This window comes from Carcharodon carcharias, chromosome 16, assembly GCF_017639515.1.
Source record: "Carcharodon carcharias isolate sCarCar2 chromosome 16, sCarCar2.pri, whole genome shotgun sequence".
NCBI classification, from domain to species: Eukaryota; Metazoa; Chordata; class Chondrichthyes; order Lamniformes; family Lamnidae; genus Carcharodon; species Carcharodon carcharias.
In genome coordinates this window covers 23,593,908-23,616,754 of record NC_054482.1, presented here as the reverse complement: position 1 = coordinate 23,616,754, position 22,847 = coordinate 23,593,908, and the positions used below count along the sequence as shown (strand labels likewise).

General features: G+C 40.5%; 1 protein-coding gene and 1 long non-coding RNA gene across 7 annotated transcripts in view; one reads left to right on the top strand and one right to left on the bottom strand.

Annotated features, from left to right (window-relative positions):
• Nucleotides 1-22,847, top strand: part of LOC121289231 (torsin-1A-interacting protein 1-like) — a 93,355-nt gene that overhangs the window by 22,377 nt on the left and 48,131 nt on the right. The gene's annotated exons all lie outside the window — the stretch shown is intronic.
• On the bottom strand, nucleotides 1,026-21,692 carry LOC121289232. 2 transcript variants are annotated; one of them, XR_005945518.1, is made up of 3 exons: nucleotides 21,354-21,692; nucleotides 3,482-3,697; nucleotides 1,026-1,217 (listed from the first exon to the last, which is right to left on the bottom strand). It is a non-coding gene; the product is annotated as an uncharacterized LOC121289232 (long non-coding RNA). The 2 variants fall into 2 exon arrangements; XR_005945519.1 differs by having other exon boundaries at nucleotides 3,482-3,679.

Genomic DNA, 22,847 nt, shown 5'->3' with positions numbered 1-22,847 from the left:
TTAAGCAGAAGCTAGATTAATTTATGAAAAAGAAGGGAAGAGAGGGTTATGTTGATAGAGTTAGATGAGGACATGTGAGAGGAGGCTTGGGTGGAGCATAAGTGCCAATATAGACTGATTGAGCCAAATGGCCTGTTTCTGTGCTGTATATTTTATATAAAATTAATCTTTATTGTAGTCCCTCGGAATAAGCCTCTCTCTATCAATGTGCAATGTTTTGTCAACCCCATGCTTAAACTACAGTCTGGAATCAATGCTTCGTATCAGTATAGACTTTCTGAGCCTCTTGATTTGATAACACTGTTGATATTGCTTTTCTGCCTGGACTATCTTTGTACATTTCTTATTATTAACTTGTTTGTTATGCAGCCAGCTACCATATAATGATTTGTTATTGTCCAGTGGATTTTGATTTGACATTACTATGCGAACATTAACCTTGATCCCTGTATAGTTAATGAACCTTCTTTTTCTTTCCAAAGGGCAAAGGTCCATTATTGACTTTTTGTGGGTCGGAGTCTTTTTGTTGGTTCCAATCGCCTATATCATATTACATTTTCAGAACCACGAAGAGTCTGATGTTATGGAAAAAGTGCTCAACATATTCTTACAGAATTTTGGCAAGGTGCAGAAGAGTTTTCCAAATCAGGAAGGACAGTTGTGGAAAAGAAGCAGGATAATGTTGCAGAAACATATTAATGTGACTGTGCATTCTGAGCCATCCATCTTAATGTTTGCAGCTGCTTGGGATGCAGAGAAGACCATGCGTTGCCTCACAGGCAGGATTGCTGAAGCTTACGCCTCAGCTTACAATTCCAGGATTATGGAAATTGATGGATCTAGTAAAATGTTTTTAAATAGCGATAAAGTGAAGCTGGAGCTAGATAATCAGCTGAGTGCTGGGTTTGGTGAAGGTAGAAAGTCAGCTGTTATTCATCACTTCCAGGATCTCCCACCTCCATCCACCCTTCTGTTCTACAAGTACTGTGATCATGAAAATGCAGCCTTTAAGGATGTTTCTCTATTGATCACAGTTTTAATTGATGAGGAAAAATTGGACCCAGATTTAAATTTTAGTCTTCTGGAGGAGACAGTCTATGATTTCCTTGTGATGAAATTTTCCATCTCCGGTAAGACAGGGCAGTATAATATCTTGGACACCGACAAATTTAGTGGATTATGGAGTCGTATCGCACATGTCATATTGCCAGTCCGACCTGAAAAAGAAATTGAAGAGAATGGCTGTAAACATGAGTGAAAAGTCTGAGAAACATTAAAAGGTTTGCACTGAATTTTAGCGATGAGAGAATTTATGAGCACATGAATTCATGAATTCTCAAACAAGAAATAAATTTTGTAAATTTAATACCTAGTTTCCGATCTTGTAAATTTTGATCAAGGATCTCACCTAAAACTTTAACCTTGTTTGATTCATATGCTGATTGACTATTTATGTTCAGCATCTTCAGTTTTAATTTCAGGCTTTCAACATTCAGAGTTATAGTTCTCTTTAGTTACCATAAACAAATTAAACTACTGACAGCTAAAGAATGCTATTGCAGCTGATGAACGTTGATGGGTTGGAGTTTTCTATGTATATTTAACTTTATTTTTAAACATTGATTTGTAATTATATGAGTTGAATCTGTACTGAAATAAATAAGCTGACTTACCAAAGCTATGTTTGCCAAACATTGGTGATCACAAATTGGTTGTGAAAATAGTGCAATGTCAGTAAGTGGAGACTTTGGCCTGAGTGAGACAGAGACTGAGAGAGCATATTTGGGAATTTGGTTCAAGTGGGAATTTGGTGCATAGGGGGAAAGAGGTGCTGTAGGTAAGGTTTACTGCAAGAAGTGCGACTTAGAGTAGAGTGCTGGGAGTTGTGTAATTAAGAGAGTTAGGGAAGGAAGGGAAAGAGGTGCTCTTTTGCTTTCCACTTTTTAACTTTCTCAGCCTTCAGGAAGCGGTCGTATTCTGTTACAGGAGAGGAAGCTAGTTATTTGGTGAGTATCTGGTAAATGACTCGGGTTTATTCTATTCCTAAATAGTCTATCAACTAGTAGTAAGGTTAATAAAATATAAAAAATATATAAAAACAGAAGTAAAATATATAATTGAATAACATAATTAAATAGTTAATTAGAACACATTAAGGATGTCAGGACAGGTGATGTGTCACAGCTGCAGCTTTTGGGAGCTCTTGGATGTCAGTTTAATCCAGGGCAAACATGTCTGCAGTAAGTGTTTGAAGTTCGAATAGCTTCAGCTCAGAGTTTGTGAACTAGAGGCTGAACTACAGACACTGCATCAGGGAGGGGGAGAAAGTTACCTGGATTCTTTGTACCAGTAGGCAGTCATACCTCTTCGGACAGGATCTTGTGATTTGGTCAGTGGTCAGGGACAGGAGAGTGCGACTGAGTGAGGCAGGTAAGGGGACTCAGAGGGCAGGAGCGCAGGAGTATGAGCCTCTGTAATTGTCCAACAGGTTTGAGGTTTCTTCAGCTTGTTTGGATGAGAGTGGAGGCTGCAGGGTGGATGAGCTAACTGGCCATGGCACCGTGGTACAGGAAACCATTCAAATGGGGGCAGCAGAAAGGAATGTAGTGGTAATAGGGCATAGTATAGTCAGAGGGATTGACACCATTCTCTGCATCAAAGAGCATCTAGTTAGTGTGGGTGTCGGGCTTGGGTGGAAAAGTAGTATAAGTAATAATTCAAAAATGAGGAAAGTGAGTAGAATAATAGACTGTGTACAAACAGTCCCTTTAAAATGTGCATATACATGGGCATCTTAAAGGTACCATGCAGTGCACAAAATGGGTGCAGGTAGCAAAGGGAAATTAGAGAACATTGGTTGGGAAAAACTGTTTCTGCTAGTTGGGGAGTCCAGAACCAGGATGCATGTCTAAAATTTACAACCAGATTTTTCAGAAGTGAAATTAGGTAACATTTTTTCATGGTAGAAGTTTGAAATTATTTTCCATAAACGGCAATTGATGGTAGATGAATTACTAATTTTAAATCTGAGATTGATAGATTTTTGTTAACCCAAGTTATCAAGGGATATGGGGCAAAGGCAGGTATATGGAGTTAGTTTGCAGATCTCATTGAATGGTGGAACAGGCTCGAGGAGCTAAATGGCATGTTCCTGTTCCTATGTTTGTGAAGAAATTGCTGTTTAATGCCTGTTTCAGCTTGGTTTGGTTCACAATGATTGGTATTTAGGTATGATTGTGCCTTAGAGTATATGACCTTAACCTCAGATATGGGTGCTAATTCATCACATATAATAGAGAATTTTCCAGCTCAGTAATTAGATTTTGTGATGTGTAAAAATATTGAAAGCTGTACCAAGCTGTATAGTGAAATGAGATATCTAGCTATAAATTAGTTACACAGACTTTGTCTAGGAGAGACCCTGGAGACCAGCCAGGATTCTTCTCTCCCAGCATATGCTAGAATTAAAATCTTTACTTACTTGAAGCTCACAGACTCAGAGTGTTGGTTTATTGTTTTTACCACAACAATTGGCATAGTCAGCAGGATCCTTGCAATACTAGTCGCTGGCACCAGATCGAACGTTGACATCAGAGGGCAGGTGAGTGCATTCATTTTACCACCCATTAGATAGGGAGGTCAGGGTTTGAGATGGGCAGTGGTGGGCCAATTTGAGGATCTGAACCAGAGAATAGATCTGTGAGCGGAGTAACGAAAGATAGTGTGGCGCCATTATCGCAGTTCAGTTCCATGGGTAAACATGAAAGTACGATTATAATTGTTCTCAGGGTAAACTATGGCAAATTGACGAATGCCGTAGGGTAAAACAGGAGAGACCCTTTCCTAGAGAGAACCGGTAGGGTAAAATGGGAGAGACCATTTCCTAGGTCAGAATATTCGGCTCGGCAAGCGGGGACAGGGCCCATTCGTCGAAGCATAAAATGACATGCGGTGACATGCGGTGTGCATCCTGACGGCACCATGTTTCATTCCAATTTTCAGTTTGGCGGGTGCACACTGAAGTCGGCTGTGCGCCAGCTGAACTGTCAAGGACTTATTAAGGCCATTTAAAAACTAATTAAGCCACTTAACATAGCTGCCCATCCAACCTTAAGGTTGGTGGGCAGGCGAAGAGCCCAGGTGGCCTTTGCATTTTTCATGAAACCTCATCTATGGGAGGGATGAGGTTTCATGAATGATTCATAAGTGAAATAAGGATTTTCATTAAAACTCAGACGTCCCAGCTCATGTGACACTTTCACATGAAGAGACATGTTCTAAATTTTCTTTTCCTTACTGAAATTTTTGAAACTCAAACTGATCTCCCTGAAGCGGCTCTGTGCCTCATGGAGATTTTTGCACTCTTGCGTGTGCATGCACAAAAGAACGCAGGCTCCGACTTGGCCTACTCCCCCCACCCGCACAGGGAGTGCTCAGCGCTTCTGGGTGCACATCATGCTGGGTGGGCCTTAATTGGCCCACCCACATAAAATGGCGACACGCAGCCGATCGCGGATGGCGATCGGCTGTGCGGCCGCTCCCATCCAACCTCCCGACATGGAGAAAATTCTACCCCTAGAGATAGTAGTTGGATTATAAATGTAAATCAGCCATGGCAGACAAAAATTTAGATTGGGGACTCAAAGAGACACTCGTTGAAGAAAAAAAATTTTAAATTGATGTAAGTCACTAAAGCTTTTTGTTCTGGGGAAAGAAAGAGGAAAAGAGAGGGTACCCCGAGGGGTGTTTAGCGAGCAGTGACCCTTAGGGGCAAAGGAAATATGAGCTTCGGTCATTTTGTTTGTTCCTGTAAGTGGAAACCTCGAAGATCCATTTATTCTCCCCATTGCTGCTTGAGAATTTACCTCTTTCTTTGTTTTAAATTACAGTTTGTGTGAAGAATGAAGAATCAAGACCACCTTTCTAAGCTTTAAGTTGTTAAGATAAATGTTATAAGAATGGAAATATATGTGTATATATATATATATATATATATATATATAAAATGTGTTTGTGTGCAATGAAGAATTTGTGTGTGGAGTTTCAGTACTTTGAGTTAAAAAAACCTCACAGTGAAGACTGAGAGTTGGATTAAAGGAAAGTATAATTAAACAACCAACGTTTTAAATTATAAGGTTCAAGTTGAGATTTCTGGCCAAAATTCACAACTTGAATATATTATAAAGATGATACAGCAGGCTTTTCCTTTGAAGCAAATCAGTCTTTGTACCGCCCTCTTGCAGACTAACAGGGAGTTCACTTTTTCTGACAGAAGCTTGAGCTTTTAGGCTGCTGAATTAATCCATTCCGCCTCAAGCAGATCCTTGTGCTTTTATTTAGAGTTAACTGCAAACATAACAAGATTTTTAGTAGCTTTAAGAATCTGAGAATTTATCCGTAGATTTTCAATGCCGTGTTGGTTTAGAGGCATTACCTTTTAAAAAAATCATGACTTAACCTATTTAGACCAATTGTTACCAATGAGTATCAGACTTTTAGCAAGTTATTTTTGGAAAACTATGATATCATCTAAGATAAAGAATATGTATTGATAAACGTGTGGGACTTTTAATCTGGATACAAATTCACACACATGAGAATGAGGTAGTATTGATTCTGATAGTGAAAATTGCAATTTTGAAACAACTGATCCTGAGTTAGATTGACATTGGGTTGGAAACTTCTTACAAAGTTTAAAGATTTGAAGTTCTGAAAGAGGAAATGAAATTTTTAAAAGAGCTTGAAAACATTTAACATTAATTCAAAGTTCTGCAAGTAATTTCTGTGCTGAAAAAAGGTTTAAAATGTGTTTGAAAGTCTGCTCCCAAAATCTAAAGATAAGTGAATTCTTGAAGAAGTTTGGCAGAGATTCAATTTGTGGCAGAGTTAAAGGAGGACTGCTTTTGGACTACATAAATTGAGCACTAACAAAATCTGTCAGCTCAACAACACTGCTATTTGAATTTGGGATAATTTTAAAATGAAAAAGGTCAGGCACAATCTGGTGGTTACTTTTGAGAAAATAAAGTGTTGTTTAAGGGAAAGAAGACAAAGAAGCAAAACATGTCAATGCCTGGAATCAAATAGAAATGTTTATTTTTGTTTAAGATATAGCTCAAGCTTAATTTTTATTTTTTCTATTTATGTGTTAAGAAAGGTGAAATCTGGGTTTGGTTTCAGTTATGTGTTTTTGTGAGTTGGAACCAACAAGTCAGGGGCCCTGTTTTGTATACATGCATTTTTAATGAGATTTTACTCTTAAAGTGAAGAGGTGGGTTACCAAGGGGTTAGTAGTTTAGGGAAGTTAAAACAAAAAAAGTAGAAAAAAAACTGTGCTGTTGCCTAGCAACAGGGAATTGGAGAGAGACCCAGAGAGAGACGAGAAAAGTAGTTTTTAGTTTCAGTTGGTATGCATATGCCACAGAGCGAAGACAGAAAAGGTCTAAGACACTGTCTGGCTGGAAATGATGCCAGACTGTTAAGGAACTCATGTGTCTTGCTCTAAAGTTAAAGTAATAGTGAATTTGGAGTGAGTTTCTGCATATCCAAGGGAGATGCCAATTGTGGAAGGACTTCTAGAAGTCTACTGACGTTGAGGGATTTTAAAGTGGTTAGGCTGCAAAAATAGCTTTAACAATTGCTTAGACTTTTCTGGGAGTAGAAGATGTAATCCTGATTAGTTTACAAAAAGTAACTAAGGCACAGTTAACAGAATTGAACTAAGGCACAGTTAACAGAATTGACGGATAAGTTGCAGTTAGGATTAACCACAAGGGCAAAGAAAATGAACATAATTGAAGTAACAGTGCAACATTTGAAATTGGAAGGGATATCTGAAACTAATGAGTTACACTGGAGGTAGTGAGACTTCAGTTACAAATGAAGAAGCTTGAACTTGAACAAGCAATGGAAATGAAAAAAACTTGAATTAGAAGAAAAGGAAAAGAGAGAGCATTTCAAAGAGAAATGGAAATGAGAAAACTTGACCTTCAGAGGGAGGAATTAGCAATGGAGGAAAGAGAAAAGGAAAGGGACAGACAATATCAGCTTAAAAGGCTGGTAGTTAAAAAAGAGACTTCAGACACTGAGGAAGGTTCTGATGGTGAAACAAACACTTTTAACCCAAAACCCAGCGGATGATGTTTAAATTTGTGCGTGCCCTTCCGAACTTTGAGGAAATGGATGTAGAGGCAGTCTTTATTTCATTTGAGAAGATAGCTAAGCAAATGAAATGGCCACAAGAAATATGGACATTGCTTTTACAGTCTAGGTTGGTAGGTAGAGCTCGTGACGTATATGCATCACTGTCAGAAGTATCGGTAGATTATGAGGCAGTAGAAAAGGCTATTTTAGGTACATATGAGTGGTTCCTGAGGTGTACAGGCAGAAATTTTGGAATGTAAGGAAACAGCCTGGACAGTCTTATATTGAGCTCGAGAGAGTAAAACAAAGTAATGTTGACTGGTGAATATGGGCATTAAAGGCAGAGACAATGTATGCAGCTCTTAGAGAAGTAATTCTTTTGGAAGAATTTAAAGATTCAATTCCTTCAGTAGTTAGAACTCCTATGGAAGAACAGAAGGTTAAAACAGCCAGGCAAGCAGCAGAGATAGATGATGACTGTGAGCTAGTCCATAGATCTAAATAATTTTTTGTCACCCATTTTAAACTCGAGCAGGATAAAAAGTGGGAAGGTGAAAGGAAGGCAGGTAGACAAGGAAGAGAAGAGTTGGAAATTTTTGGGAAGTCTCTCCTCAGATCAGAAAGGAAGGTGCTGAGGATAGAAGTGACACACAAAGGCTTAAACATTTTCACCGTAATAAGGTGGGACACATGAAGTCAATGAAGTTGGAGGTTAAAGGGAAAACCTATTGCAATAGTTGGAATGCAGAAATGTTCTGCAAATAAGAGTACTATGGGTTCTGAGATCCAGGGGCTAGGAAAACCAGTGGTTTGTGTACAAGTGAAGCAAGAAGAATCAGTGGTGGGTAAAGAAGTGGGAATGCATTCACAGTTTACCCAAGGGAGTTTAGAAGGGCAGGTTACAGAAATGTTTAAAGATTTTGTATGTGAAGGGAAAGTCTTTCCATGTATATTCCATGTGGAACAGGCAAAAATGTTAAAATTTTAAGGGATACAGGGGCTAGTTATTCCTTAATGTTATGGGATAGTGCTATTTGTTGTCCAGGGGGAGTATTGCAGGAATAAGTGGAATTCATAGAGATGCTAAACCTATTCCATCGTGGAAGGTAAATTTAAACAGTAAGTGATTGTTGGAGTAGTGGAAAAATTGCCCATTGCAGGGGTTCAATTTATCTTAGGTAATGGTATAGTTGGGTCACAGATGTTGGTGTGCCTACTATACTCAAGCAGCCTGTGAAGATGCATTCAACAGAGATGTTGCAAAAGGAGCATCCTGGATTGTTTCCAGATTGTGTAGTAACAAGATCACAGATTCATAGGTTGAAACAGGAAGAGGAGGAATCTAAAAGGCAGGGGAAGGATGCTGACATCTAATTAGCTGGATTTGTCTTTGAAAAGATTGTTCGGGAAGAGAATGTTAAAGAAAATGAGGTGGAAGTGTTTAGTTCAGTGAAATTCGTAGAGTTACAGCAGAAGAATGCACAAATAAAGAAGTTATATCAGACAGCTTATTCGGAAGCAGAGGCAAAATGTATTCTCAGAATGTTATTACCTTAAAGATGATGTGTTTGTGAGGAAATGGAGGCCGTCCCATATTCCAGCACATGAGAAGTGGGTGGTAGTACATAAAATAATTATACCATCCGAAGACAGAAATTAAATCTTGAGAGTAGCTCAAGAAATTACAATAGCTGGATATTTAGGAATTAGGAAAACTTGGGTGAAATTACAAAAACATTTTATTGGCCTGGACTGCATAAAGATGTAGTCAAATTCTGTGGATCATGTCACACATGTCAGCTGACAGGAAAACCTTAAGCAATGATTAAACCTGCATTTTTAATTCTGATTCAAGCATTTGAGGAACCACTTACGAGGGTCCTGATTTATTGTGTAGGGCCCCTCCCTAAGACCAAAAGTGGAAATCAGTACTTGCTGACAGTCATGGATATGTCTACAAGTTTTCTGGAAGTGATACTTTTACAAAATATTACAGCAAGGAGAATTGTAGAGGATTGACCAAACATTTTACAAGTCATGGGTTACCAAAAGATATGACAGTTGGATCGCGGTTTGAATTTCATGTCACAGCTGTTTAAGGAGGTAATGAACAGCCTGAGGATAAAACAGTTTAAGTAATCAGCTTATCACCCTGAATCACAAGGTGCTTTAGAGAGATGGCATCAAACTTTAAAACCTATGATGAGGGCTTATAGTCAAGACTACCCATAAGACTGGGATTGGGGGATTCCATTCTTCTTATTTGCTATTAGGGATGCCCCTCATGAATCGACAGGATTTAGTCCTTTTGAATTAGTCTGTGGTCATGATGTAAGGGGACCACTTGAGTTGATTCAGGAGAACTAGTGGGTCAGAGTTCAGAAACGACTCTCATGGATTATGTGACAAAATTCAGAGAAAGATTGAACAGAGCATGAGAGTTAGGAGCATATGAGTTAGTTAAGGAATATTTGAAAAATATCACATCAGATGATGAAGACAAATGTAGATGAGAGGGCAAAAGCATGTAGTGTTGTTGCTGGGGAGAGGAGAAGGAGTTAGTTTTGTTACCAGTGTCAGGTGAACCATTAAAGGCAAGGTTTGGTGGTGAAGTAAATTATTTAATAAATACTCCAGGGGCAAAATTTTCCCCCCTTTGGGGGTGGGGGGTGGGGGGGGGGGGGGGAGTGTGGGGGTAGGTGGCCCTCTGATCGGCGCCCCCAATTGGGGGCGTGCTGCTATTTTTAGTGGGTTGTCCCGCCCAGCCTGACGTCCGCAGGGAAACCCTATGCGCTTCCTGTGCAGGTTGGGGGGAATTCCTAAAATCAGAAGTGCGCTCTGATCTCCCTGAGACGAAGTGCTGCCTCAGGTTCCCAAAGTAAAAAAGTTACTGCAGTGAAAATTTCATTCACCATTCATGTCCCCTCATGTGACAATGTCACATGCATTGGGACATGGACATACGTTAATTAAAAGTGTCTCATAATTTTTTGATTCAGCAATGAAACCTCATCCCGCCCGTGGATGAGGTTTCATGCTTTTTCAGGTGGCTGCCAGCGCTCCTGCCCTGCCCACCAACCTTAAGGTTGGACGGGCAGGTCCACTAATTAGACTAATTGTTTTTTGAACGGCCTAAATAGGCTGCTGATGGGTCGGTGGGCGTGCATCCAACTTGGATGCGTGCTCGCCGAAATGACAATCGAAATTACGTGGGGTGGCGGGACACACGACCGACGTCACCCAGCGTCATTTTACGTGTTGGCGAGCAGGCCCCACCCTCCCACTTGCTGACCGGAAAATGCTGGCCTAGATAGAAGAAAGAGGCAGTGAGTGTGTCATGTAAATATATTTAAAAAGTACTTTGACAGTGAGGATAACTAAAAGGAGGTATTAGTAGTGGTAGATAAAGAGAAAGAGGTAGAAATAAAGAATTCTGAAATTGACTTTCGTCTAATCAAATTGAACAATGAGGGGGTACTTAAAAATTTAAATGTAATATTGAGTTATCTTCCAGACAAGTGTCATGGTGAGTTGGAAAAGCTATTACAGTCAACACAAAGCTATTTGTGGGAATAAGCTAGGGAAAACAAATTTAGCTACACATGACGTAGATGTGGGAGATTCAGTTTCAATAAGGCAACATCCTTATAAATTAAATCTAGTAAGATCAGCTCATGTACAAAAAGAAATCTAATTCATGCTTCAGACTTACATCATCAAGTCTAGTTGCAGCAACTGGAGTTCACCTTTTGTGATGGTGCCGAAACCGGATGGAACACAAAGACTGTGTGTGGATTATTGAAAAGTAAACGCAATGACAAAAGCGGATTCATATCATATTCCATGTTTGGAAGATTGTTCCACTTTCTCAATACAATCAGAGTTTATCACAAAGATTGATTTGCTGCAGGGATATTAGCAAGTACTGTTATCGGAAAGAGCAAAAGAGATATCTTTGTAACACCAGATGGACTATATCAGTTTAAAGTTATGCCATTTGGTATGAAGAATGCACCAGCAACATTTCGAAAACTGACAAAGCAGGACTGTGCTGCTGTGCTGTTTATATTGACAACTTGGTAGATTTCAGTCAAATGTGGAAGGAGCATTTACAACATCTGAAAGAACTGATCGACTGCAAAAAGCTAATTTGGTGGTGAACTTGGCTAAGAGTGAATTTGCAAAAGCATAAGTTACATATCTAGGCCATACTATTTGACATGGGTCAGGTGGCTCCAAGAGATGTGAAAGTAAAAGCCATCGTGAATTTCCCAATGCCTATAACAAAACGGGAAGTTTTGAGATTTCTGGGCATGTGTGGATTTTACTGGAAGTTTGTACCAAATTTTAGTGGTGTGGTTGCTGCATTGACTGAACTATTAAAAAGAACAAGAAATTTCAGTGGACATAGGAGTGTCAGAATGCATTTGACAGTTTAAAAACTGTGTTGACTGCTGCAACAGTTTTGGCAGCACCTAATTATACCAAGCAGTTTAAGTTGGCAATCGATGCAAGTGATTTGGGTATTGATTCTGTGTTGTTACAAGAAGATGAAACGGGAATTGAAAAGCTGGTAGGATACGTCTCATGGAAGCTGAATGTACATCAGAAAAGATACTCAACCATCGACAAAGAGACTCTAGGTCTGGTGTTAGCATTGCAGCATTTTGAGGTTTATGTTGCAAGCAATTCTTCAGAAACAATTTATACAGAACCACAATCCTTTAAATTTTCTGGACAATTTTCGAGACCAAAGTGCAAGACTGTTCAGATGTAGTTTATTACTGTAACTGCTTAATTTACAGACTATACATGTGGCTGGATGAGAAAATTTAATTGCAGATGCATTGTCAAGAGTTTAAAGTTCAAAGGAAATTAGACATTTGAAATGTGGACACAACTGAAATGACCTCTGTTGATACAAAGGATTTGTATATATTATGTTAATGCATGCAGCTGGTAGCGTAATAGTTTTGTGTATATAGATACGTATAGTAAGCAATGTAAGATGGGTTGAGATAATGAAACAGTCTTAATTATGGCGGTTCATTTTTCCAAATGGAAAACTGTCAAGGAACTATCATATATTTCCTAATATTATTGTGGGATGCTTTAAAGCAGGGTTATATGTGTGTATGTATGTGTATATGGTTGTGTGTGTGGGGCTAATTAATTAAACGAAAGACGGTTAGACTGCACGGTTTAAATTATCGAAGAAGTGAAGTGTAAAACGGGCATTTGAAATGGAGAGGAGTAAGAGGGTGAGGTCTGAGCAGAGATGGTGTGAATAAAGTTTTCATTTTTAGATAAGTGGAGAAGTGTTTGATTTTCAAAGGGACATTGAAAATGTTTACAACTGGCAAGATAAATAAGGCAAGGTTATTACATTGATTTTTCCAAGAAGTGCTGGCTATAATGATAACATGAAAGATTGTGATTTTCTGGGAAAAGTAACTTCTCAAGACAAGGGGAAACAATGGGATTTATAGATCAAAAAGGGAGAAATATATTTAAAGAAGGATGGCAGGCTGTGTGAGGTGTGGCCGTGAGAGATCTTGAAAGGTGTGTGAAACAGACCGCTGGGAAAAAGCCTCTAGCCACACTGCAGAAGTTTGCTGTTCCAGTAACCAGAGTTGTGTTAAAAGCTTTTGGAATTCCATTGTCCAGTGAGTGCTTGCGGTAATCACATCTTCCCTTCAACCCCCCGGTGGCATTCCACAGGGATCGTTCCCTCCGAGCCACTCTGGTCCACTCCTCTATCACCCCCCACACCTCAACCCCTCCCACGGCACCTTCCCATGCAATTACAGAAGGTGCAACACCTGCCCCTTCACTTCCCCTCTCCTCACTGTCCAAGTGCCCAAATACTCCTTTCAAGTGAAGCAGCATTTCACTTGCGCTTCCCTCAATTTAGTCTACTGCATTCGTTGCTCCCAATGCAGTTTCCTCTACATTGGAGAGACCAAACGCGGACTGGGTGATCGCTGTGCAGAACCCACACCTCCCTGTTGCTTGCCATTTCAACGCTCCACCCTGCTCTCATGCCCACATGTCCGTCCTTGGCCTGCTGCATTGTTCCAGTGAAGCTCAACGCAAGCTGGAGGAACAGCACCTCATCTTCCGACTAGGCACTTTACAGCCTTCCAGACTGAATATTGAGTTCAACAATTTTAGATCATGAACTCTCTCCTCCATCCCCACCCCCTTTCCGATCCCCCCCGTTTTTTCCAATAATTTATATAGATTTTTCTTTTCCTACCTATTTCCATTATTTTTAAATGTATTTCCATCCATTGTTTTATCTCTACCTTTTAGCCTTTTTCAATTTCTTCACCCCACCCCAACCCCACTAGGGCTATCTGTACCTTGCTTGTCCTGCTTTCTACCCTTAATTAGCATATTCCTTAGATAATATCACCACCTTCAACACCTCTTTGTCCTTTTGTCTGTGACATCTTGGTTATCTTCACCTATCACTGGCCCTACTTGTCCCACCCCCCTTAAACCAGCTTATATTTCACCTCTCTTCTATTTTTACTTAGTTCTGTTGAAGGGTCATTCGGACTCGAAGCGTTAACTGTGTTCCTCTCTGCAGATGCTGCCAGACTTGCTGAGTTTTTCCAGGTATTTTTGTTTCTGCTTGTGGTAATATTTCTTAATGACTTTATAAATTTGGAATCTATTTGGACTGTTGCTTTAAACAGGGTGTGTAGTTGGGAGTCTGGTTCAGTAGAAATGTTTGGAACTGTTAAAACTGTCTAACTGTAATCTTGTGTGTGTTTAAGTTTTCTCTTCTTTTATTAATAAATGTTTTAACTTAATCTTTAAAATCTCTAAAGGTGGTAGTAGACTCTTTACTTCTGACTTCAATGCACAAGCCTTCTTGTAATAAATACAAATTGCAAAATCGTTGTGATAGCATGACCAAGTTTCCCTTGTGGATTTGGTCAGCCTATCAAATACTACCTGCCAAATCATAACACAATTGCCCAACTGCAGCATCTGTATGGAACCAACAGAGCATTGACAGAGGAGAAAGTATCCTGCCATCCTGCGGGGAGCAGTAGGCTCTACCATGTAAACAAGGCCACTCTTCTGGGACTGCAGCATTCCTATGGTTCTGTGTGAGAAGAGTGCAGGAGTGGTATGACATCCTGGAAGACCCCATCTTTTTTGGCTCCCAGACCCAAGATGGCAACTGTGGCATCTATGGCAGCATTCTGAGTTGTCAGCAGAGGCTCCTTTTGTGCTCCTTTTAATTTCATGGAGTCAACCGCTCACTACATGCACGAATTTAAAAACCTGGCCTCAACTTCAAATCCTTCTGTGACGATGACCACACCTTATCTCTGCAACCTCCTTTTGTATCTTTGCTTTCTTTGGTACTCTGATTGACCTGTGGTTCCCCACACACCTGGCCCACTGTTTTTTTGATGGTAGCTTTCATCTGCCTTAACCCTGGTCTCTGGAATTCCTCCCCTAAACCCCTCTGCCTTAATGTCGATTTTTAAAACCTTCTCAAAACCCAACTTTTTGAGCAATCTTTCATTTACCTCTCTTGGCTTGACACATTATTTGGTTTCTTTCATTCTTTGCCTCTGTAAAGTATCTTAGCATGTCTTCCACATTAAAGTTGTTGTAGAAATTCAAGCTATTTTGCAGAGAAACGTAAATGAAGGAGTGATGAAAGTGAAGGAAAGGAGAAACTAAACATCACAAAATAAGACTAAGAACGTTAAAGGAGCAGAGTCACCAAAAAATTGAAATGAGAAACAGAAATGGAGGATAAGAGAAAGAGAACTAAGTGAAGGAGATACAGCTTTTTTTTTGCAAAATTACTGTTACTAATAATCTTAGACAGCAGGGCTTGAAAGGTTAATAGTACTTAGATGAAGCCCAGTTCCAACAAATTTGAAAACCACTGAAGAGAGAGTTTATTGGGGTGGTGAGAGTTGGATCAACTTGTAAGTTCAACTATTGACTTCTGCTGAATTGATGAGATTCAATGTGAAACACTGCCTTTAGATTTTCCATCTCTTCACATTATGTTTCCGAATGATGCTCTGTTATTTGGGATCCAACAAAAACAAAGTATCAATAAGTCTTCTCTCTTTGGCACTTCTGAGCCCTGACTCAAACTGCTTCATAACTCTGGTCCTCAGGCTCCTCTACAGAGCTCCCTTTTAGGGGAGGAGGAAGCCTTAAAGCAAGTGGTAAGATTTGAACCTTTCACCCAAACCAGTCCGAAGTCAAATAGTTCAATAATTTTAGATCGTAACCTTTGTCCCAATTTTATTTTGTGTTTCTTTGCTGGTTCATTTTTTCTTAATCCCTTTACTTTTTGTTCAGACAACTACTATCCTGCCATTCAGGTGTAGATTCATATTTTGTTTCTTTACTTGTTCCATTACCCCTCACCCGTTTGGCTTTTGTCCCATGAAGCCTTTCTTCATTTAATCAGTCCTGTTTCCCCACACTGCGCCAACAGACTTTTCGCTTTTGTTCTTCCTCCTCTCTCCCCCCTTTCACTTGATCAAAATCTACCACATTTTCAACTTCTCCCAGTTGTGATGAAAGGTCTCCAACCTGAAACCTCCACAGTTGCTGTCAGACCTCCTGAGTATTTCTAGCATTTTCTGTTAAAACTTCAGTCAAGAATGGGTATTGACATTCGAGGTCTAGGGTTTGATATTAACTGGGACACAAAAGTATTTGGAAAGATTAATAAATCCATCCATGACACCACAGGTAGGTGACTTTGAGTTCATGAAGTAGGACACCTTGCACTCTAGAATTTTGAAAGCTTGGTCTGACATTTGTAGATGACCCCAGTCTTGGTCAGGTAGTAATAGTGAAATTCTCCTAAATGAGTGTTTTCACTCTTTCAAAATTATACAACCATATGAACTAGGAGAAGGAGTAGGCCACTTGGCCCTACAAGCCTGTTCCACCATTCAATAAGATTGAACTGATTGTAACTTGCCGCCTGCCGCCGATAACTTTCACCCCTTTGTTAATCAAGAATCTATCAAACTCTGCCTCAAAAATATTCAAAGACCCTGCTTCCACCTCCTTTTGAGGAGATTTCCAAAGACTCACGAACCTCAGAGAGAAAAAAATTCTCATCTCTGTCTTAAATGAGTGACCCCTTAATTTTAAACTATGACCCCTAGTTCTAGATTCTCCCAAAAGAGGAAACATCCTCTCTACATCCACCCTGTCAAGACCCCTCAGGATCTTATATGTTTCGATCAAGTCACCTCTTACTCTTCTAAACTCCAATAGATACAAGTCTAAGCTGTGTAACCTCTCCTCATAAGACAAACTGCCCATTCCTGCTATTAGCCTAGTAAACCTTCTCTGAACTGCTTCTAATGCATTTACATCTTTCCTTAAATACGGAGACCTATACGATACACGGTACTCCAGATGTGGTTTCATCAGTGCCCTGTACAACTGAAGCATAACCTCCCTACTTTTGTTCAATTCCCCTCGCAATAAATGATAACATTCTATTAGCTTTCCTAATTACTTGATGTACCTGCATACTAGCCTTTTGTGATTCGTGCACTAGGACACCCAGATCCCTCTGCATCTCAGAGATCTGCAATCTCTCACCATTTAGATAATATGCTTCTCTTTTATTCTTCCTGCCGAAATGGACAATGTCACATTTTCCCACATTATATTCCATTTTTCAGGTCCTTGCCCATTCACTTAACCTATCTATATCACTTTGTAGCCTCCTTACATTCTCCTCACAAATTACTTTCCTTTCTATCATTGTGTCATCAGCAAATTTAACAACCATTCCACCTGTCCCTTCAAGTCATTTATATAAAAAGTTGAGACCCAAGCACTGATCCCTGTAGCACACCACTCGTTACACCCCACCAACCAGAAAAAGCCCCATTTATGGCTACCTTCTGTTTCCTGTTAGGTGGCCAATCTTCTATCCACGTCAATATATTACCCTCTACACCATGAACTTTTATTTTCTGCAAAACCTTTGATGTGGCAACTTATCAAATGCCTTATGGGAATCTTAAGTATAATACATCCACAGTATGTCCCTTTATCCACAGCACATGTGACTTCTTCAAAGAGCTTCAACTGATTGGTTAAACATGATTTCCCTTTCACAAAACCATGTTGATTCTGCCTGATTGTCTTAAACTTTTCTAGGTTCCCTGCTATAACATCTTTAATAGTAGCTTCTAACATTTCTATCAGAGATGAAGATGGAAACCTGTGTGTAGGTGCAGAGGCTGTGGGAAGGATTTTGAATGAATATTTTGTTTCTGTGTTTACAAAGGAAAGGGAGGATGTAGATATAGCAGTCCAGGAGCAACACTGCGAGATAGGATGGGATAGTCATAAAGAGAGAGGAAGTACTCGAAGGGTTGACATCCTTGAAAGTTGATAAGTCACCAGGGCCAGATGGATTGTTTCCGAGGCTTCTGAAGGAAGTCAGGGAGGGTAGCAGATGCCCTGAGGATGATTTTCCAATCTTCGCTAGATACAGGGGAGGTACCGGAGGAGTGGAGAAATGCAAACGTAGTTCCATTGTTTAAAAAGGGATCAAAGGAAATGCCAAACAAATTATAGCCGTTAGTCTTACATTGGTGGTGAGCAAATTAGTAGAATCAATCCTGAGAGATAGGATTAACTGTCACGTGGAAATGCATGGACTAGTCTGGGATGGTCAGCATGAATTTGTTAAAGGAAGGTCTTGCCTCGCAAATTTGATTAAATTCTTTGAGAAAGTGACAAGAAGGGTTGATGAAGGTAGTGCAGTGGTTGTTGTGTACATGGATTTTAGCAAGGCATTTGACAAGGTCCGACGTAGCAGATTGGTCAGGAAAGTAAAAGCCCATGGGATTCAGAGTAATGTGGCAAATTGGACAAAAGGTTGGCTTTGTAACAGGAAACAAAGGGTAATGGTCGATGGATACCCTTGCGAATGGAAAGTTGTCTCAAGTGGTGTCCCACAGGGCTCAGTGTTGGGACCCTTGCTGTTTGTGCTGTATATTAACGATTTGGATGTGAACATGGGGGGGCACGATTGGGAAATTTGCAGATGACACAAAGATTGGCTGAATAGTGGATAGTGTAGAGGATAGCCATAATCTCCAAAACGATATAGATGGGTTGGTGGAGCGGGCGGTAAAGTGGCAGATGGATTTTAACATAGAGAAATGTGAGGTCATACATTTAGGGAGGTCAAACAGTTACAGGGATTACAAAATAAATGGGAATATACTAAGAGGGGTAGATGAAGTGAGAGATCTTGGGGTACAAGTACACAGGTCCCTGATGGCAGCAGTTCAAGTAGACAAGGTTGTAAAGAAGGCATATGGAATGCTCTCCTTCATTGGCAGAGGTATAGAATATAAAAGTAAGGATATAACGTAGGAATTGTATAAAACACTAGTGAGGCCACAACTGGAGTATTGTGTGCAGTTCTGGTCACCACCTTACAGGAAGGACATAATAGCTCTGGGGAAAGTGCAGAGGAAGTTTACAAGAATGTTGCCAGGGTTAGAAAAGTGTAGCAATGAGGAGAGATTGGATAGGTTGGGGCTATTTTCCTTGGAACAAAGAAGGCTGAGAGGTGACTTGATTGAGGTGTACAAAATTATGAGGGGAATAGATAGAGTGGACAGGATAAAATTGTTTTCCTTGATGGAGAATTCTAGAACCAGGGGATATAGATTCAAGATAAGTGGCAAAAGGTGCAGGGGGAACATGAGAAAGAATGTTTTTATGCAGAGGATAGTGGGTGTCTGGAATTCGCTGCCCAAGTTGGTGCTAGAGGCAGAAATTTTAAACTCTTTTAAAAAGTACCTGGATCTGCACCTAAAGTGCTATAAGCTGCAGGGCTATGGGCCGGGTGCAGGAAGGTGGGATTAGAAAGGGCACCTGGGTGTCCTCGGGCTGGCATGGGCAAGATGGGCCGAATGGCCTCCTTCTGTGCTGTAACTTTTCTACGGTTCTATTTCTCCTATTACAGATGTTAAGCTAAATGGCCTGTAGTTTCCTGCTTTCTGTCTCCCTCCCTTTTTGAATAAAGGAGTTACATTTGCTTTTTTCCAACCTAATGGAACCTAGGAATATAGGAAATTGTGGAAAATTAAAACCAACACATCAACTATTTCACTAGCCACTTCTTTCAAGACCCTAGGATGAAGTCCATCAGGACCCAGGGATTTGTCAGCCCACAGCTCCAACAATTTGCTCGATACCACCTCTCTGGTGATTGTAATTTTCCTGAGTTCATCATTCCTTTCCATTTCCTGACTTACAGCTATTTCCGGGATGTTACGCTTATCCTCTATAGAAAACTGATGCAAAATATCTGCTCAATTCATCTGCCATCTCCTTACTTCCCATTCTTAAGTCTCCAGACTCAGTTTCTATAGGATCAATACTCACTTTATTAACCCTTTTCTTGAGTATTGTTGAAAAAAGACATGTCTAAGCTTTTTGTCTTGCACTCATCAGGGCACTCGGAAGAACACCAATATAAGGGGAAAAACAATTTATACTGTATGTAAGGAAAGTGCTGATTGGTTGGCAAGTGGCATTGCCATGGAGAATGCACCGTTGATGATGACTGACAGTTGACTGCCAAGCATTGTTTGAAATTTAAACTGGTCAAGGCACTGCCATGAATAAGTCAGTGAATGTCTGTCACTTATTTTGTTTAGCTGAAACAGGAGCAATGTATGTACATGTTCTTTCTGCCTGCAAAGAACAGGGTCCTGTGTATTTTTCTTATTTAAATATCTATAGAAACTCTTAACCTTCATCTTTTATATTTCCAGCTAGCTTTCTCTCTTCCTGACTTTTTCCTTCCTTATTAATCTTCTTGTCATTCTTTGCTGTTATCTTCTGATCTGCCACCCATCTTTGCACAATTATATGCTTTTTCTTTATGTTCGATACTGTCATTAACTTTTTTTAGTTAACCACGGATGGTGGGTTCTCCCTTTGGAAGTTTTCTTTTTCATTGGAATGTATCTATTCTGTGTATTGTGAAATATCCTTTTAAATGTCTGCCACTGCATCACTATGGACCTATCCCTTAACCTCATTTGCCAGTTCACTCTAGCTAGCTCTGCTTTCATGCCCTCATAATTGCCCTTATTTAAGTTTTAAAATACTAGTTCTAGACCCACTCTTCTCTCCCTCAAACTGAAGGTAAAATTCAAACATATTATGCTCCCTTGGGGTGCCTTCACATTGAGGTTATCAATTAACTCCATCTCATTGCACAGTACCAGGTCTAGTGTAGCCTGCTCTCTGGTTGGTTCCAGAATGTGCTGTTCCAAGAAACTATCCCAAAAACATTCTGTGAACTCCTTTTCTAGGGTACCTTTGTCCATCTGATTTTTCCAAGTCTATCTGCAGGTTAAAACTCTCTATGATTATTGCTGTACCTTTCTGACAAGCTCCTATTATGTCTTCCTTTATACTCTGTCCTACTGTGTAGTTACAATTAGGAGGCCTGTACACCATTCCCACGAGGGACTTCTTGCCTTTATCATTTCTCATTTCAACCCAAACTGCTTCTACATTCTGGTTTCCTGAACTTAGGTCATCCCTCTCTAATGTGCTAATACCATCACGGAAGTACCTCAACAATCTTAGGACTGGTGCAGGTTGTTCAAAGGCGTCACAAAGCAAATGGGGATATACAACCTGCCCGACAACTTGTGAATGTGGAACTGAGCCACAGACTATGCAACATCTCCTGCAATGTCTATTGCTAGAGGAACCCTGCACTGTTGCAGATCTTGCAGAATTCAACAAGGCGCAAAAAATGTGTCCAGTTCTGGCTGGGCCATGTATATCTGTGGACACGATAAGAAGGAAGACCATCATTAATCAACAGAGCCACCCTTTTACCTCTTCCTAGCTTCCTGACCTTCCTAAATGTCATATACCCTTCATCATTCAGGTCCCAATCCATGTCACCCCGCAGCCATGTCTCTGTAACAGCTGTCGGATTGTACTTATTTATTTCTATTAGCACTATCAGTTCATCTGTTTTGTTTCGAATGATACTTGCAGTTAGATATAGAGCCTTTAATGTTGTCTTTTTATTATTTTTGTAATGTCTACCCCCTGTGGGCTAATTTTACTCTTAGGATTTGTACTCCCGGTCCCTTCCTGTCACGTCTGTTAATCATTTCCCATATTCGTACCTTTCTCTCCTGCCTTGTCCGCTCTATCGTTGCTCAGAGATGGAGAGGAGGCGGCTGGGGGGTAGTTTGCATTTAAAGTGCTTTTGCTTGAGGAGGACAAAAGCTTCCCTGAGCAGGCGCGCGGCGCCTTTTAACGGTTCTCGGAATCTCAAGAGCGCGCGCACGGCGTCAATTCAAATACGCCAACGGTAACGCTCGGCATTTGATTGTTTTTTTTCGTCGTAAAGAGGGGAAAAATTCTGGCACTGAAATTAGAGAGTGTTGGGGGATCGATTGTAAATTCGAGGGCCAAACAACGCCGCTCGACTCTTGGAGGACGAAGGACGAAGCCGACCGGAAGCCCCGATCGCCCCGCAACTGGGTGCAAGCGGTAGTTAGGTTTGCCCCGCAAACTGTCCGTCCCGAATCGGTTCCGTGGTGGACAGCGATGTGTTGCAGGATGTGCGGGGGCGGGGAAACTGGCACCGCAGGGAGAGTCCGGCGGCGGAGGCGCGGTTCTATCAGGGGAAAGAGCGACAGTAAGACGACGGCAAGATGAATCGGAGATCAACAAGAAGTACCAATGCCCGGCCCAAGGATGTGACAGGTTAGAAGCTGAAGAAGAGATTGAGGGAAATGGTGTGCGTCTTGTATCCAGGGCTTTTTTTTGAGAGAGAGAGATTGAGTGATTTTAATTGAAGGCTGAGAATAGAAACCGAAAATGATTTAGACTCAACTGTTGTTGCAAAAGGCAAATTATAAATTCCAGAGGCGCTTTCCTCCAGTCTAGATGAACTGGTTTAGGACTTTTTTGTTTGTCTGCTTAGTCAATTGGGTGGAGGGTAACTAGTCTCGTCCCTGCTAGCTGAGGCTGCTCACACATGGTACTTCCTGCTTTATCCACTATCTCAGTCAGTGGACTGAACTTAATCATCTGGCAGTTGTCTTGTGGGGTCTGGTAATGTTCATTCGCGTGCCTTTAAATACGGAATAGAGCTCTGTAAAATTGAAGCAGATTATCAGTAGTAACAGTAGCTGTAGGAGATTACTGTGCAAGGCTATCAAGACACGGGAATTAGGTGACACCTTAAACCCTCAATCATGTCACTCATCCCCAAATATTCCCCGTGTAAACTTTGATAAAATCACTTTTGTGTCGAGAATTTGTCTTGTTAACTTGCGGTGGCTCTTTTTCGCCGTGCTTACATAAACCGTCTTGCATCTTGCAATCCTGGACAGATAACAATCCTAGTCTCACTTCTACTCCCAGCTTCCTTCCTCATCATAACTTTTCTTTCTTACCGCCATTTGACCATGTTTTTTTTCCTTTGCATCGCCTAAACTCCATTTAAATAATTCCATTCGTTCCCTGAACTTTTAGGTTGGAATCAGCACATTGTACTGCCTCATGTTTCAGATCCAAATCTTTTCTCCCCACATACACAACTTTAACTTGTCTCATTGCATAGATGCTGCCTGGCCTGCTGTGTTCATGGCAGTTTCTGTTTTTGTTTG